Here is a 16,077-nt window from a genome sequence, read left to right as displayed (position 1 = left end):
GCTGCGATACATGTTGGGGCCTTGGTCTCAAGGCACCCAGCAAGAGCCTGGTCACTTTTTTTTTTTTTTTTAATTTATTTTTGGCTGCATTGGGTCTTCGTTGCTGCGCACGGGCTTTCTCTAGCTGCGGTGAGCAGGGGCTACTCTTTGCTTCGGTGCACGGGCTTCTTATTGCGGTGGCTTCTCTTGTTGCCGAGCACGGGCTCTAGGCACGCGGGCTCGGAAGTTGTGGCACGTGGGCTCAGTAGTTGTGGCTGGTGGGCTGTAGGAGCGCAGGCTTGGTAGTTGTGGTGCATGGGCTTAGTTGCTCCATGGCATGTGGGATCTTCCCAGACCAGGGCTCGAACCCATGTCCCCTGCATTGGCAGGCGTATTCTTAACCACTGCGCCACCAGGGAAGCCTGAGCCTGGTCACTTTTAACAAAGGTTAAAATCAGAATATAATCTGCGACAAACTAATGTGATACCAAGCTTCTACCCTGGTAGACCAGGGGCAGAGATGGTCCCGGAGACTGGGGTAGGTCGAAGTTGCTAACTGGGTGGACCCCCAGCAGGGCAGACGGCAGAGCTCAGGGAGCAGAGTAACTAGCACGTTATTACAGAAATTATCTTTGCGGCTCTATTAATTCTCCGTTTCTAAGTATTGATAAATAATTTGAAAATGCGAAATATAATGGAAATTTTCTAGTTTAGCCTACAAAGCCTAAAGCTTACTATAGAATGTAAGCAGCAATTTTTTTACCATTTTATTTTCAGCTCATATGTTGTTTCAGAGCTGATCAAAGGCATTGGTTGCAAAGTATAAAATAAATCACACTTCTAAATAAACCACTAAGGAGTGTTAAATTGATTTAAGTGATTTTCGGAATATTAATATTTCAAACGTCTCTGTCCCAAGCCTCTTTACAGCTACCTATAGCAATAATAACTACCATTTCATTCTACCATTCTTCATCTTATAATATTACATAGTAAACTGTGTAAAAAGAACATTGTTTTTTAGCACTGGAATAGAAATGTAGGATTTCAGCTGTTTATTTATGTTTAACTATCTTGAATTTTATTCAGTCAATAAAAGTATACTCGATTAATGCATTTCTTATACTCTTTGCCTAGGTTGAGGTACTAGAGTGCCATGTTTGTTTTTCATTATTAAAGAAAACTTTGCCTTCCACTCCCATTCCTTTGCGGTAAATTTGATTTTAAGCAGCATGTATTTCAGGGTTAGTCTCAGTCTTGAGAAATTTTCCAGCCACAGAATTATGCATCTTTGGCTTATCTAAAAATATGGTTTAAATTGTACACATGATTTTCCTAGAATGTTTTTAATATATACGGAAGAAAAACCGGTATCTGCAGCGTTAAATGGAATGTCAATGAATATCCCTCAGTGGGGGGTTTGGACACCAAAGCGTCCCACGCATACACTTTGGTGGTAGAGTCAGCCGGGTGGCACAGTGTGACAGCCAGCGATGTGAGCAAAGACACGTCGGTGATGAAAGCAGCCACCAGACGGCTGCATCACGGTGCACGCGTTCAAAGGTATTTCTGAACCGCACGCATTTGTACTTACCTGGGTCCCCAGCCTTACCCTGGGCCACCATCCTTTTCTTCTCTGCCTCCAAATGTCTCCCCTTTTTTTCTTTTTGTACTTCAGCAACCTCCCTTTTCCTTTTCAAGTCCCCTCCATCTGCTTGTGTGTCAGTGTGTCCTACTGCCTCTCGGCTTGCTGAGGAATCCTGGCGTCCTCCCTGCCTCTGCTCAGCCCTGTCGCCCGCCTGTCACTGCTCCGCGCTCTGTGCCACGCTGGCTTGTTTTGTCAATAACCATTTATTTGTTGCTGGAATAGTAGCAGCCATTACATCTGACCTCCCTGTTTCATCAATTATGGATAGATTATTGGATGTGAACATCTGCAAAAGCTTGCTGTTGAACTCACCTCCTGGCTAGGATTAGATAAAGTACTAAACTGTTGTTTATTGTCAGGCCAAAACTCTACTGGGAAGGCAGGGAATTCCAAGAGAAGCAGAGCCCCATCCTAAGTACCCAAAACCGTTTCATATTGCCAGCATTTCCCCTAAGATTCCAGCGATTTATTATTTACACTTATTAGTCGTCGTTATAACCTACTTGATAAAAGCTCTTGGCAGGCTTCGCATTTCCCGTCATTGTCACATCTGTCAGAATGGAAATGACTCATAAATTGTTTTCTTGTCTCGTCTATCATGGTGAAAGGGTAATAGATGAAGCTTCCTCTGTGTTCAAGCCTTCAGAGGAAGACTTTCCTACCATGTTTTATTTTAAAGAAACATTTTCGCGCAGCCAGTTATGAAAGCATTACATCGTGGACCTAAATTAGGGTTTACCGAGTTTACCAGAATAATGGCCTGTGGTGGAAAGGATATCAAATTGTACAGACACAATATGCTCAAAATGTTTTTCAAGGCTTTTATGGATTTCTGAGAAGGGGGAAACAAAATGAAATTTTATTGAATCCTGCCTTAAATGAGGAAGAAATCTAGTAAGAGGGATTATGAATAGATGATGGCTTTACCGCCAGGGGAAAGACACATCTCCTAGTGGTAATTGGTTCATACAGAAATATAGAAATTTTCACAGGATTAGTGTTTATTAAAACCTTCTAGATCGTCACTCGCTAGTATAGAACCTTCCTTGATCCTTCCCTGCGGAACCAGAAACCGTTTTGTGCAAAATGGTCCAATGGGAGGAGGTTGCTAAGTGGCCATTTCAGGAGAAGCGGAGGAGCTTGGTGTGTCGCCGAGCTAGTGGCTTTTCACAGTTCACCTCTCCGTCTTAACTTGTTGCTTGTGAAGGTAGAAACTGTAGTTGCTCACCATTCTAGATTAAAAGAGAGAAAAAAACTCTTTTATATTTCTTCCAAAGACAGGAAGAATTACTCCTCAAGATGCCATGACGAATCTAACATAATTTCAACCTCTGATCTGCGTGTACTCACTGAGCATAAAGCCACATGGGCTCGTAATGGGGGAAAGCTATTTATTTGGGAATGTGACTGGATGAAACAGGCCCGCATTTAGATGGGGGGGTTCTTATGTCATTTTAAAATGTCATTTAGGCACTTCCCTGGTGGTCCAGTGGTTAGGACTCCACACTTTCACTGCCGTGGCCCTGGAACTAAGATCCCGCAAGCCACACGGCACGGCCCCTCCTGCCAAAAGTGTCATTTATGTCTTCCTTTAGGAATCTGGCTTGTTTGCTGATACTTGAACTCTCTAGGATGGCTGTTAACTGAAAATATTCACATACTTTCCATTTGCCATAGTTTTAAAGTGCCATATTTTTTCCTTTATTGAGACATAATGCAAAACATTATGTAATATAATTAATATATAACAAGCTCTAACATACATTATATGTAATATATTAATATTATATAATACTTGATTTATGAGCTTAATTTCCTTTAAGCCAAGTAAATAGTTATATATAATAGTATATTATGTAATACAACAGCTCATTATATCCACATTAATGCTTCTGCAGGTACTTTACCACCAGCACCTTCCAAAAGCTCTACCATATTCATTCAACAATATTCTATGTTAACGTAAGACTAGGAGCTAGGGGTGCAATGGAGAGCAAAACACATGTGGTTCCTGATCTCGTGGCAGCTACGATCTAATTGAAGAGAGATGAATATTATTAAGCAGATACATGCGGTGCTTTGCTAAGCGGTGGAACAGCACAGAGAAGTGGTCAGTGTGGTGAAGGCCTGGGGAGCACGGGACAGGCACTGGAGGAGCCGGGCGTGAAATAAGAAAGAGCAATGCAGTCAGAGGGGCGTGGAAGTGGAGAGAACTGAGTTTATTCCTGACAGTGGGAGGTCTGTGTGGCTAGAGGGAGGTTCCCAGAGTCCTGCCCATTCCAGCAAGCCATAATTGTTGCCATTTCTGCATGGACAAAGTGACCATACATGTTTGGTCAAACTAGATTTGACTGGCACTTCATTTGATTCCATTTGCCATCACCATCTTTAGTCTCCATCAGTAACAGAGAACTGAAATTACTGATAATGTTATCATAGGTGTAATAGAGTCACTTGTCACACTCGCTTTTCATCTTCCCATAAACATAATCAAGTGGAATTGGAGACTTTCTTAGTTTAAAAAAATATGCAAACCTTTTTCCCCCAAATCTTTTCTGACAATGAGATCTCTAATCATTTTATATAACCTGTGTCTCTCGCCATAGAAGGAATCCACCCGTATTGTCTTTCACTGACAAACATAGAAGGGGAAAAGGCTTGAAGTTACGTCCTTGCCACTTTAGCTCTAGAGAACCCTTTTATTTCTCCCTTGAAGAAATACTTATATTTTGTTAGAAGGCCCTATTTTTTTTTCTTGGCAAATACTGAGGATTTTTGAATAAGAAGTGTAATTGAGATAATATTTTTAAGATGCTAAACTAATTTTTAAAAACTGTCCCCCAAGTTTTGTTGCCTCATAACTCTCAATCCAGAGAATCAATTGTGTGCATTGCATCAGTGGGTACAGTAGAGAATAAAGTCAATGTTCAACTTGGAATTTCAAGTTCAAATGGGTTTTTTTGGTTTAATTTTAGGGGCTTTTATTTTGTTTTTTGGTTCAGAGCAAGGCAATATCTACCAAGTTAGGTTTTCGTGAAAAAAAAAAAGATTTCTATATCCTGAATCTTCCTTTTTGTATCAAGGATGAAACTTTGGATTCAAGGCAGAATAAAAGGGTCCTCTAGAGCTAAAACTTCTCCGTTTTTTTCTTTGGGTGCTAGAAAGAGATTCTTTCAGATTACCTCAGGCAAGGGGATTGTTTGCAAAGATTCCTGTGGCCATGAGGGAGATCATGGCCCATGAGTACCCAGGATGAACAGACAGTTGGGCTTCATAAACTGAAAGACTCCTGGGAACTGGAGGAGCCCTGGGAGAAGAGGGGCTGAGTTTCCCTATTATCTCCTCAGCAGTAGCCGTCAGTCTGACCCACTCTGTTGACATAACTTGATCACGCTCTTGGTGGTCTTTGAGCACCTTCTCACTTTTGCCATTACCCACTGCTCAGTGGGTCTGGATTTCCTGAGAGAACGTGATTGAACTAACTAATCACTCTACTCTTCCACTGAATATTTTCATGTCAGACCACTGCACAGATGACTGAACTGCCTTTGGGCACCGGCCTTCTAACAAAATATAAAGCAAAACCTTCTATGGATTTCCCTTGTAGGAGATTAAGGGCAGGGAGATTTTCTTTTCAAGGACCTATAAATATAACTCACACCATGATTGGGTTGCACAAGATAAATGTTTGCTTCTGATTCAAAGTACAGAAATAGTTGAGAGTTAGAATAGAAATTCTTCATGAATATGTCCCTTGTTAACATAGTATACAAGTATAATGACCGATTTAGAAAATGGCAGTATTAAGCAATACATTCCAATTTACTGCTGAGGAAACTTTGTTTTTAACTGTAAGTGGAATTCTATTTCATTGTTTGGGGGTTTGAGAGTCATCTCTATATTGAATGTGTAGAGAGAGAGTTTTTGCTGAAAGAAAATTCTTGGAAATTTTTGAGATATATTTCTATCCTTATAGCTTTTGAAAATACAATGTAAACTCCTACTGTGTGAGAGATTAACTAGTAATTCTAATTTTATGAATTTAAGGATAACCTTGAATTTTCATCACATTTTTAAATATTTCAGGCTGTAAAAAAATTGCTATTCTTGAAGAGCACTGATCATTGCATTTGTAACAATTGGTATTTAATATGAACCAAAAGCTTTGTAGATTTACCTCTCCTTGTTATCACCTATTGCGTGGTAGGGGCATTTTTTAAAAGCAGTTCATTAAGAATATGCAAGCTGGGGCTTCCCTGGTGGCGCAGTGGTTGAGAGTCCGCCTGCCGATGCAGGGGACACGGGTTCGTGCCCCGGTCCGGGAAGATCCCACATGCCGTGGAGCGGCTGTGCCCGTGAGCCATGGCCACTGAGCCTGCACGTCCGGAGCCTGTTGCTCCGCAACGGGAGAGGCCACAACAGTGAGAGGCCCGCGTACCACAAAAAAAAAAAAAAAAAAAAAAAGAATATGCAAGCTTTTTCAAATGAGGGGGAAGGCTGAAAATAAAATTTCAACTGAATGAAATGACTCATCATTTTGTTTCTCGTGTTTTAAAAAGTATTTTTAAACATAAAATAAATTCATCAGGGATTTTTAAAGCCAAAGATAAATGATTGAAAATAATTAAGGCATATCTTCAATTAGTAAATACAGCCATGTAGAGTCTAAAATCAAAATCATATTTTTGGAAGGGAGAATTCTAGGTCATTTGGTCCTACCCCTTTATCTTTCAGACTTCAAAACTGAAGCTCAAGTTAACCAAGTGACCTGTCCGAGGTCACACCCTGAGCTCATGGCAAAAGAGAAGCGAGAGCTCGTATCTTTTAACACTCAGTTCTTTCTGCGCTGGACTATTCAGCCCTCACTTTATGTGTCAGGTGATGTAAACAGTCCAAATGATGAGTAATGCATTTCAGGGAGAAAGAGTACACTGTCCAAATGATCAGTGTAAATAGCAAGGCAAGACTACTCCTAACTTAAGGATATAGTTTCAGCAGAATGCAAAATATATAACTACTTTCATGTGTTATTGTTTGCAGAGCTACACACTTCACTGTCCTCAGTGTTCATTCAATATAACATATTTGTAGCAAAAGATTACTGTATTTATCGCATGTCAGATACTATGCCTTCGCAGAAAGTGTATAAGAGCCTTTAAGTGATGGGAAACCAGTTCTGTGTACCCCTGTTTTTATCATCTTCTCCCATTGCCTATTCCTGGCTCTAGTAAAATGCTCTGAATGCTGTTGCTACCCAGTCTGGTCCTCAGCCTGTTACTGCAGGGCTTGTCAGAAATCATTAGCCACTGATTTCTTTGACTAATGTTGCAGTTGATTGTCTGAATCATGTTCAGACGCTGTAAATGAGGCAGAAACATCCTTTCTGCTCACCAACTGTGAAATGGCTAAAGGGGGTTAGATTGCCAGAAATCAGAATAAATGTATTTCCGATAAGATTTGACAATGATTTCAAGCTCAAGATGGCAAACTTGATTTTTTTATTTCTATATTTCTTATTTCACAAGAATAAGTCTGTATCATTGCCTTTTCCTCCTCAAAGCAATGCCCTGTATTGAGCTCAGTGCTGAACCTTTGTTACGAAATGGCACAATTTGGGGTTTGTGTAGGGATTGTATAACAAAGTGTTAGCTCCGCTGCCTTTTTATGGTGGGCAAGGAAGAAAGAGATAAAAAACACACCCTAGGCAATGGACTCATAACTTATTTACAGAGAAGTCCGATGGATGCCCCTTATGGTTTTATAGATGTATTTTGGTCCAGGTGGCTTTATTTAAACTCTTCTAGAACTCTTAGACTTGTAGACAAAATTAGAAATAAAACGTTCAAATGTAGTGCAGCTGCTGGGGTTTCATCCTCACATGTTTCAGAGCATCCTGGATGCCTCTATAAGTTTGGATGCTTTGAGGAGGAAGAACAGCTTTCTTTCAGTATTGGAAGAGCCGTCACATGGAGGAAGGATGCACTCATCTTGTCCCACAAAACACAACCTTGGCTAGCAGGCAGAGTTACAGATTTTGCTTCCACTTAACCAATAGGTTTTTCACATAACTCTCCGATGATTGAGTAGTCTCACAAGAGGATAGTTTCCCATCAGGAAAATTGTTCAAGAAAAGGCTTCATGAGGATTTCGCAACAGCAACACTATTCACATTTGGAGCTGGATCATTCTTTTTTACGGGGGGGGGATATTGTGTGAATTGTAGGCTATTGGGCAGCATCCCTGGCTTCTCCCAATGACGACAACCTAAAATGTCTCCAGACATTCCCAAGTATCCCCAGGAGGCAAAATCGCCCCCATGTGAGAACCAATAGGTTAGATGGTTAGATAAGCACTCGGGGAAACTAAGCAGTTGCTTCATTCAAATCCTTGGTAAGTACTTTTAAATTCCTCATCTTAGTGGAAACTTATAACATCATTTCAAGGTAGACTTTACTCATTTTCATTTTACACCCGAGGAGGTAAACTCACAGACATTAAATCACTTGACATACGTCACTCAGCTCGGTAGTGAACCTGCCTGAATCAAAAGCCTATGATATTTGGAGAAACTTTGAACACCCAGAGGGAGATTTGATTAATTTTCCCATAAGGCCCTTCCAAAGCCTGGTCTATGCCCTCAGAGTAGGGGTCCCTACTGATTTCAAGTATTAAATTAACTAAGGAAGAGAGCAGTGGGGGGAGGGTAGTAAGTGGAGAAAGGAATTTACATAGAAAAAAATACGAAGAATATGAAATAAAAGTAGAATTGGAGTTTACAGAAAATTTTCAGAAACTACAAAATTTCCATCTCAAATGGGCTAGATGCTGTAACTTATTTTATATGATATTTTCCATGGGTTATTTTCCTACAGAAACAATGGCAGTTCGGGTCACCAGCCAGAGCACAGAGACCCATTTAAACTTCATGTCACTGATCTGTATTAGTTTGAGTTGTTCGTGCTCTGTGTTATGCCTGAAGGAGAAATAAAAGTATTTCCTCTCCTTTTCCTAGGCATGAGAATAACTCTGCATAAAATTTGGAAAACTTGGAATGTTGGGAAACAAGGCAGCCAACTGCACCATCTTACCTGTGGCATTTTTCACCAAACACGTTGAGCTGCCTAGAAAGCAGAAAAGACAAAAACTATGAATAAAAATGTCCTGCAAAAGACTGCTTTTATGTACATGTAGAATAAAGGATGAAAGTGAAGGACCTGCCTTACCTTCAAAACAATAGTCAAATTCTTTCTTTGTCATCAGAAAGATAAATTGCAGCTTGAAAGTTTGTCACTTCATACCATCAGTTAAAACTGTGATTAGTTAGTGGATGTTACTAGAAAAAACATTCTATGCAGGAACCTTAAAGCAAACTTTTCTATTGGTCATTGTTGCTACTATGTACCTGGGAAAGCTTCTTTTCCTCATTGTATCACCCATTCCCATCTCCAGTCCTTGGCTTAAGCTCCTCTCAGTAGGGACCCAATTCTATCATTCCTTTAAAATGTAGATTGTTTCCCTTTCTATAGGAAGCCTTTCCCCATTGTATTTTCTTCATTGCTCTTATTACTATTTGAGATTTATTCATTTATTTATTTAATTACAAATTATCTCCCCATCACCTAAATACAACGTAGACTGCATGGAGGCCAGGGATTTGCTGCTATATCATTAGCACCTAGAACAAAGCTTGGCTCATAGAAAACACTCAGTATTTGTTTAATGAGTTAAAAAAATTTTTAGCTCTTTATGCAAGCTTATAGCACTATATAGTTTCTGCGCCTGTATGTCTTATTGCCTTAGATAGTAAGGTCTTTAAGAGTAGGGATATGTCTCTATCTGGAAAAGATGAAAACTCTAATTCAAAAAGATACAGGTACCCCAATATTCATAGCAGCACTATTTACAATAGCCAAGACATGGAAGCAACCTAAATGTCCATTGACAGATGAATGGATAATGAAGATGTGGTATATATACAATGGAATACTACTCAGCCATAAAAATTATGTGTGTGTGTGTGTGTGTCTGTGTGTATATATACATACACACACACACACACACATAATTTTATCCTGCAGTCACATCTAATAATGGAATGGAATGGACTGGAAGAGTTCTTTGCATAATACCTTGGTTCCGAAGGCTAAGCATTATGAAAAAAGTGGTAACAAGCGGGAATAAAAATAGCATGTAGTTATCGTTTCAGGGAACGGTGACTTACAAATGCCTGATTTTCACATCTGCTGCTTCACATTTCCCTCCTCCCTGTTTTCATGTCTTCCACACCACTGTGATAAGGAACGTTGTGGAAAAGCGTGTGGAGCATCTAGAAAATCTGAAGGCGCAGAAGTAGACCGCAAAGGAGGTTATAAAAATCAGTACCTGCTTAAGGGATCATATCATAAGGTGGAATTTCAAAACAAGGCTGGTCTTTTTTTTAATAACCTTTGCCCCAAATTATCCTGCCAGACACTATCTGTATTGTTTCATTTCCCTTCGTTAGACTGCAAAACACTCCCCCAGAAGAAATAATTGGGACCTACAAAGCATCCTCTTTTTATTTTTTATTTATTTATTTATTTATTTTAGCATCCTCTTTTTAAAACAACAACTTCTTCTGGGAGGATTAATGATTTTTGAGTCATTCATACCAAAGTATAAATTTGTTTAATCAACTACTATTCTTCTGTCACTTAACTGAGGAAATTTCCCTGGGGAGATACAAACACACAAGGTAGGGGAGGTGTACCAAAAGGGAAGAGGTCAGATGCCAAGTTATTTCAGAATTTTTCCCAAGGCAGACCTTTCTTTAACCCAAGGCAGACCTTTCTTTAACCTAAGGAAAAGAGAAAAAAAATTTTTTTCCATCTCTCTCTCTTCTAAGCAGCAAACATATTAAAAATTAATTGAGAAAGGGTAGTATGAGAGATCATTGTAGTGATAGAACTTTTCTGTATCTTGACTGTGGTGGTGGTTACGTGAATATATACATGTGATGAAATGGCATAAAATTAACATGCCATATGTGCATGCATGGGTGCACACACACACACACGCACACGAGTGTGTGTAAAACTGGTGAAATAAGGTGGGTGGATTGTGAATTCCCTGGTTGTGATATACTATCGCTGTGCAAGATTTAACCACTGGGAAAAGCTAGCTGAAGGATATATGAGCATGCTCTGTATTGTTTCTTACAATTGCATATGAATCTACAATTATCTTAAAATTAAAAAAGATTTAAAACAAATGAAGGGGACAGTATTTTCTTATAATAGCTGGCTGGGCAGAGGGGTGGGGAGAGAATTCCATCTAATTTGGGAAAATTAGGCCAGGAGTGATCATCATCATAGTGGCTTAAAGTAAGTTTCAGTTTTGAAAGCAAATATGAGGGCCATGATTTCTGGAATTTCTTCTGTTTTAATGTCTAAAATAAAGGGACTATAAGAGAGGAACTGCAGTGGAGTAAGGGATGGGAAAATAGTGGAAGACAAGAAGGGGCATCAATATCAGATGGTTCGGGCTTCCCTGGTGGCGCAGTGGTTGAGAGTCCGCCTGCCGGTGCAGGGGACGCGGGTTCGTGCCCCGGTCTTGGAAGATCCCACATGCTGTGGAGCGGCTGGGCCCGTGAGCCATGGCCGCTGGGCCTGCGCGTCCGGAGCCTGTGCTCCACAACGGGAGAGGCCACAACAGTGAAAGGCCCGCGTACCGCAAAAGAAAAAAAAAAAATCAGATAATTCATTTTCTTTTGTTCCAAGGTGCCCTGATCATTGGAAATCCTAAAGATGTAGAAGAAAGAAAACAACTGGGTGTCTGATGTTTTTAGACATAGTAATGTGTTACGTTTTCTGCCTTAAAGGTGCTCAGGCACAGAATTTATTCCTATAATCTTCCGGGGGGACCAGGCTCCTTTTCTATTTTCTTTCTCAATCTCTCTAGATCTAGATCTAGATCTAGTCTAATATTCGTGTACATCTATCTATGTAAACACTATATATATATATATATATATATATATATATATATATATATATATACCACTCACTTACTTTACCGATGACAATCTTGACTTAAATCCAATGTTTCCTTGAAGGCTATTGCAGCAAAATGAATTAATGATCCTTAAAATTTGATTTTCCAGCAAACAATCCTTCAAAGAACTTGTAGCATATTGCCAGCATTATTCTTTTGCACACTCTCATTTTTTATGTTAAGTATTCTACTGGTTTCGCTTTTAGGTAACCAATAGAAATTATCTCATTTTAAGAACCTGGATTTTATTTGAAAATATCTTTTCAAGTTAATCAGTTTTATTTCAGTGGGAAGATAAAGTCCATTGCCTTTAAAACTTCTAGTACAATAGCTTTCAAAACTTCATCTCCATTATTCAGGGAAAATATTGGAGCAATGTGATTGAGTGGGCACAAAGCACTCAATTTTTATTAGGTACGTGAACTGACTTTTCCAACTTTGGTAATCTTGTAATCATGCTCATTGAAATTGACATAGTAGCACGCTTAAGCAGTGTTTTCCTTGGTCTTTTGACAAAGATTGATTAAGTTCATTGTCCATAAAATTTAAGAATCTATAATGAATTTTGAACTCATCAAAATATTTTTCACCTGAGATTCTTTTTTCTCTCCTCTTATCTCTGATTTGCAATGACAGAATTTAACCTTCCACACCCTGGATTTGTTTCCAACATATTGCATGCCACAGGGATATTCAGTCAAGTACAGTGGATCCCTCAGATTTCCACACTGTATTTTCTCACTTGAAGTAATCTTTGTAAAGAAGATTCCTGTTTGTCTGATGATTCAAGTTGATCAATATTTATTAATTTGTAAATTATACCTTAATTAAAAAGCAGGTAACATAATTTACCGTAAGGTCAATATAAAACATCTTTATTTTCTACACAATTTGGGTTTGTTGAGATATTTAATATTCATGCTTTTTAAAATTGAAGTATAGTTGACTTACAATATTTTGTTAGTTTCAGGTGTATAGCAAAGTGATTCAGTTATATATATTTTTTCAGATTATTTTCCATTATAGGTTATTACACCTATCTATTTCATATATAGTAGTGTGTATCTGTTAATCCCATACTCCCAATATATCCCTCCCTTTCCTCTTTAGTAACTATAAGTTTGTTTTCTATGTCTGTGAGTCTGTTTCTATTTTGTATATAGATTCTTTTGTATTATTTTTTAGATTTCACATATAAGTGATATCACATAATATTTGTCTTTGCCTGACTTATTTCACTTAGTTTGATAATCTCTAGGTCCATCCATGTTGCTACAAATGGCATTATTTCATTCTTTTTTATGGCTGAGTAATACTCCATTGTATATGTGTACCACATCTTCTTTATCCACTCATCTGTTGATGGACATTTAGGTTGCTTCCATATCTTGGCTATTGTAAATAGTGCTGCTATGCACATTGGGGTGCATGTATCTTTTTGAATTAGAGTTTTTTTTTCTTTTCTGCATATTTGCCCAGGAGTGGGATTGCTGGATCATATGGCAACTCTATTTTTAGTTTTTTGTTTTTTATTGGGGGACAGTTGCTTTACAATGTAGTGTTAGTTTCTGCTGTACAGCAAAGTGAATCAGCTCTATGTATACATATATCCCCTCTTTTTTGGATTTACAAAAAAAGAATCAATTTACATTCCCACCAACAGTTATTTTCTGCACAATTTGTAATCTCGTTATTTTTCCACTTACTTTTATTTTTTTTTCCTTTTTCTTTTAACACTATCCTTCCTACTTCCCTTAGGTTGGACTACACAATTCACCAATCTGCTGAGTCTTGTCTTGGGTTCCCCTTATGATTTTACCTGAGTTGGCTCTCTCCAGTCAGAGCTCACATTCCTGAGGAGCAGAGGCCCTGTCTTTGATTTAGAATGAGCTCCCCTGTAGCACTTTCAAGGTTCTCAGTACTGACTTCATGAACAGTAGTCCCCCCTTACCTGTGTTTTCACTTTCCGAAGTTTCAGTTACCCACGGTCAACTGAGGTCTGAAAATATTAAATGGAAATTTCCAGAAATAAACAATTCATAGGTTTTAAATTGTGCAGTGTTCTAAGTAGCATGATGAAATCTTGTGGCTTCCATCCTGATCCATCCCGGACGTGAATCATCCCCTTGTCGAGCATATCCCGACCATTAGTCACTTAGTAGCCATCAAGGTTACTGGGTTATTGTTGAGATATCATAGTGCTTGTGTTCAGATAACCCTTATTTTACTTAATAACGGTCCGAAAGGGGAGTGATGCTGGCAATTTGGATATGCCAAAGAAGAGCCCAGAGTGCTTCCTTTAAGTAAAAAGGTGAAAGTTCTCAACTTAGGAAGGAAAGAAAAAAAATTGTATGCTGAGTTTGCTAAAATCTATAGTAAGAACGAATCTTCTATGTGTGAAACTGTGAAGAAGGAAAAAGAAATTCATGCTAGTTTTGCTGTCACACCTCAAACAGCAAGTTATAGCCACAGTGTGTGATAAGTGCTTAGTTAAGATGCAAAATACATTAAATTTGTAAGATATTTTGAGAAAGAGTGACCACATTTACATAACTTTTATTACAGTATATTGTTATGATTGTTCTATGTTATTGTAAGTTATAGTTGTTAACCTCTTACTGTGCCTAATTTATAAATTAAACTTTATCATAGGTATGTATGTACAGGAGAAAGCATAGTATATGTCCAAGATTTCAGGCATCCACTGGTGGTCTGGGAATGTAGCCCCCGTGGATATGGGAGGGTCCAGTGTAATTGATTATTTCCCTATTGGGCCAGTAGTGAACTATGTTCTTCCCACTGCCTATATATTTCCTGTTTTTAGGTAAAGCATTTAAGCTGAGAGAGGCACTCTCTCAAGTCACAAATAAAATGTGTCGCCTTTACTCTGAGGAGGGAACTCTCCAGGAGCTCTTCACTGATGGCTGGTTAACAGAGTCCCAGAAACTTCTCATCCCAGGTTCAAATAGAACTCTGTATCATCTCACAGCAGCCTCATAACAACTCTCAGAGGGAGGTTTTCTTTTTTGCTTCGAGGAAAGCTTCTCAGGGAGATTGCTTGGGCCAGGTGTGTTGAGTGTGGTAGAATTAGGTCTTGAATCCAAGTCTTCTTACTCTAAGGTGGGTGTTCATTTCAGGAAACCCCATCGGGTTCCATGAGGAAGCTTCTATAGAATCAAGTCCAAGGCCAAAACCAGAAGCCCAGGCTGAGTTGGTATTTGCTCCTTGATTCTATAGAAGCTTCCTCATGGAAACTACCCTCCTAACCACGGTCCAAGGAGTCACAGCCCTAAGATAATGTTGGGTACTTCCGGATGCTACTGTACTGCTTCCGGGTTCATGGTGGCCAGGGGTGTGGGAGAGTGGTGCAGAGTAAGCACAGCTGAAGCCCTGGAGAAATCTGTTTTCAGCTAATTCACACAGCTGCATCAGTGCAAACCTCTGTACCACTAGACTGTAAATGCCTCGAAGGTTTGCAAGCATACTCTCTTCTCTTTAAGATTTCCTAGGGTTTAACACAACGTTGGCACACAGTAACAATATTTACCGAAAAACGAACTATTTTTGACACAAAATATATAATATTCAATCTTTAACTTTCTAGAATGCCATCTAAAACATATATGAACCAAAAGAGACACTTGACAGTCTCTTCCTGAATATTTTGATATTTGGATTTAATAAGGTCTCTTACAAATTCACAAAATTCAGAGGTTCTGCCCCTTAACGCAGAAAGCTCAATGTCAAGTCATATCGGACTTAATCTGGGTGAATCAGTTTTGCACAACAGAGTGAAAAGAATAGTCTCAGGTTTATACAAGGCTTTTTAAGAGACTTAAAAAGAAGAATCAAAATGATGAACTTTGCAGGTTTAACAGGAATTAAAATACTGGGTCAATATGTATCAGTAAGTTTTAATATCAGTATTATTTCAAGTCACTTGTAAACCACACACACACACACACACACAGACACACATACACACACAAATTAGGAGGTATCACATGGCCTCACTGAAGTTTTTTCCCAAATATTAACTTTAAGAAAGTAAAGCTGAATATCAACACCGCCTTTCATACACAAACTTTCTAAGATGCCTAATTCAGGCCGGATGTACATCCTCCCTCATGCTGACTCTCCCACTCAACGCCATCAAATGACCTTTGCTAATTTCTTCTTAGAAAATGAGCAAAAAGGATTTCCATAGAGGTCTTTGGAGATTTCCTGTGTCTTCATGTGTGTAATAGGTTGGTTCAAGTAACAATGAAGGAGGAAGAGGAAAAGGGGATTTTGTTTTACATATTTTCCTTCTTCTGGCCTTTGAAAGGGAAAAAGAATAAAAAGGAAAATTATACCATGCAGATGATGTCAGTGTTAAGATCATACGTTTGGCTGTGGCAGCTGTAATCTTTTGATTA

The 16,077-nt window shown here is 38.9% G+C and overlaps 1 protein-coding gene across 1 annotated transcript in view; it reads left to right on the top strand.

The window, feature by feature from the left end:
- The window catches only part of TTC29 (tetratricopeptide repeat domain 29), a 157,135-nt gene that overhangs the window by 100,968 nt on the left and 40,090 nt on the right, over nt 1-16,077 (top strand). The window lies entirely within an intron of this gene.

The sequence above is a fragment of the Phocoena phocoena genome, chromosome 5 (assembly GCF_963924675.1).
Source record: "Phocoena phocoena chromosome 5, mPhoPho1.1, whole genome shotgun sequence".
Taxonomy (NCBI): Eukaryota; Metazoa; Chordata; class Mammalia; order Artiodactyla; family Phocoenidae; genus Phocoena; species Phocoena phocoena.
This window is presented reverse-complemented; position numbering and strand designations above follow the sequence as displayed.